The sequence below is a fragment of the Callorhinus ursinus genome, unplaced genomic scaffold (genome assembly GCF_003265705.2).
Source record: "Callorhinus ursinus isolate GAN/ISIS: 27379988/994484 unplaced genomic scaffold, GSC_fseal_2.0 scaffold4, whole genome shotgun sequence".
NCBI classification, from domain to species: domain Eukaryota; kingdom Metazoa; phylum Chordata; class Mammalia; order Carnivora; family Otariidae; genus Callorhinus; species Callorhinus ursinus.
In genome coordinates this window covers 85,154,056-85,157,004 of record NW_027397066.1, presented here as the reverse complement: position 1 = coordinate 85,157,004, position 2,949 = coordinate 85,154,056, and the positions used below count along the sequence as shown (strand labels likewise).

The following is a 2,949-nucleotide window of genomic DNA, read 5'->3' as shown; positions in this document are numbered from 1 at the left end:
CTTAGGAAAACTTTATTTTATACAGTCTTATAGAGTCTTCTGTGATTTCCTCTGTTACTTTCTCACCTCAACTTCCATTACTCCTCTACTTGCCAATTTAAACTCAAAGTAAAAGCCATCTTTACTATTAGTTCAGTCATAGCAATCTCTTTGCTATTCCCTAAACATACCAAAAAGTTCTGCACTTGGGCCTTTGCATTTGTTATTTCCTTATCTAAAATGTTCTAGGGGCACCTGGGTGGCAGTCGGTTAAGCGACTGACTCTTGGTTTCAGCTCCAGTGGTGATCTCAGGGTCTTGAGATTGTGCTCTGCATCAGACTCCATGCTGAGCATGGAGTCTGCTTAAGAATCTTTCTCCCTCTCTCTCTCTGCCCCTCCCCCCCAAAAATAAATAAACAAATCTTAAAAAAAATGTTCTTTCTCAGAGCAAGGCCAAATCCTTCATCTGCATCAGAACTCTTCTTAATATAATACGAAGAGAAAAATATTTCAAAGTAAATCTATATAAAATAGTGAGCCACATTAGTATTAACTTTTCAATTTGCCCTGCTTTTTTGCTCTATGTTTTATATACTATATTTTTGTTTGTTTTTGTCTCCAGCCACTAGAATATAAATTCTGTTGTGACAGGAAAACTGTTCTGTTCCATTTTTTTTTAAATTTCCAATATCAAAACAGAGTCTAGTACACTGTATGGAATCTCAGACATCTTAAAATATAGGTATCCAGTTATGAATTAAAATAATATTTCTTCCCTAAGCAATTTGATATCATTTATAAGTGTGGAGTCACACTGTTTTCCCATGCTTTAAAGTTGAATTTTCTTAATTCTGTGTAAACAAGGTCTGAGGCTGGAGGAAAATGTGAAAGAATAAGATATTGGGAGAACACTTGCTAAATGTTTCTAAAACTAAGTTCCAGTAACTCCTCTGCCACATTTTTTTTTTACTTCCTCCTTAAAATCTGCCCTATTTTTGTCTGCATACGTTGAATCTGTGGTGCCTTTGTGGTTCTCTCTGAAAGTACACCTCTTTTTTTAATTATTATTATGTTATGTTAGTCACCATACATTACATCATTAGTTTTTTTTTTTTTGTTTAAAGATTGTATTTATTCATTTGAGACACAGAGATACAGATATGAGAGAGATAAGAGAGAGAGAAAGCATGAGCAGGGAGAGAGGCAGAGGGAGAAGCAGGCTCCTAGCTGAGCCAGGAGCCTGATGTGGGGTTCGATCCCAGGACCCTGGGATCATGACCTGAGCCGAACGCAGACACTTAACCATCTGAGCCACCCAGGGGCCCCACATCATTAGTTTTTGATGTAGTGTTCCACGATTCATTGTTTGCATATAACACCCAGTGCTCCATGCATTATATGCCCTCTTTAATACCCATCACCAGGCTAACCCATCCTCCCACCCCCCTTCCCCTCTAGAACCCTCAGTTTCTCTTTTCTACTATTTTTTCTCTTCCATCTTCCCAGATGCCTCTTGCTCCTTCTCTGCATGCATAGCCCTGATCTTATTTATATTTTACAGAAATAGACATGACTCTTCCATGAATGGCATACTCCAATTCATTTCATCATTATATGTTTTTTTTACCTGTTACATCCTTTACCTTGGGAATCAAAAGAAAACACAGTGCTCACTTTGGAAGCACATATACTAAAATTGGAATAGTACAGAGAAGATTAGCATGTCCTCTCTGCAAGGAGGACATGTAAGTTTGTGACACATTCTATATATTTCAAACAAGCATATGAAAAGATGTTCAACATCATACCTCATTAAAGAATTGCAAATTAAAGTAACAGTAAGATTGTTTCAACTACACATACATTAGAATGACTAAAATCCAAAACATTGACAACATCAAATGTTGGCATGGATGTGGAGTAACAGAGAAAACATAACATTCAAAATGGTGGAAATGCAAAATGGTACAACCACTTTGGAAGACTGTTCAGCAGGTTTTAACAAAAATAAATATATTCCTACCATATGATCCAACAATCACACTAATTGGTATTTACCCAAAATGAGTAGAGAACTTATGTCCACACAAAAACCCACACATGGATGTTTATAATAGCTCTATTTATAATTTCCAAAACTTGGAAGCAACCAAGATAGCCTTCAGTAAGTAAATGGGTAAATAAACTGTGGCCCATCCAGACAATGGAATATTATTCAGTGCTAAAAAGAAATGAGCTGTCAAACAATGAAAAGACACGGAAGAACCTTTTACTAAGTGAAAGAAGACAATCTGAAAAGGCTCTGGCATTCTGGAAAAGGCAAAACTATGGAGACAGTAAAAATATTAGTGGGAGCCAGAGTATAGGGGGAGGAAAGGATAAATACATGGAACAGAGGATTTAGGGCAATGAAACTATTCTTTATATTATTATAATGCTTGATACATGTCATTATACATTTGTCAAAATCCATAAAACATATAACACCAAGAGTAAACCCTAATGTAAACAATGGGGTTTGAGTGATAATGACATGTTAATTTTGGTTTATTGCTTGTAACCAAATGTAGCTCTCTGGTATGGGGTGTTGGTGGTGGGGTAGGTTGAGTGTGTAGGGCAAGGAGGTATATAGGAATACTGTGCTTTCCACTCAGTGCTGTTGTTAAGACAAAACTGCTCTGAAAATGAAGGCTTTATTTTTTTTACAGAGAAAGTAGTTTCCTTTTTTTTTTTTTTAAAGATTTTATTTATTTATTTGACAGAGAGAGACACAGTGAGAGAGGGAACACAAGCAGGAGGAGTGGGAGAGGGAGAAGCGAAGCAGGCTTCCCACGGAGCAGGGAGCCCGATGTGGGGCTCGATCCCAAGAAGCTGGGATCATGACCTGAGCCGAAGGCAGACGCTTAACGACTGAGCCACCCAGGTGCCCCAGAGAAAGTAGTTTCCTTAATTGGACTTGAACCAGACAC

At 37.6% G+C, this 2,949-nt stretch overlaps 1 non-coding gene across 1 annotated transcript; it reads left to right on the top strand.

The window, feature by feature from the left end:
- Positions 1-1,646: 1,646 nt before the first annotated feature.
- Positions 1,647-1,753, top strand: LOC112825654 (U6 spliceosomal RNA). Its single transcript, XR_003208758.1, has one exon. It is a non-coding gene; the product is annotated as a U6 spliceosomal RNA (small nuclear RNA).
- Positions 1,754-2,949: the final 1,196 nt, after the last annotated feature.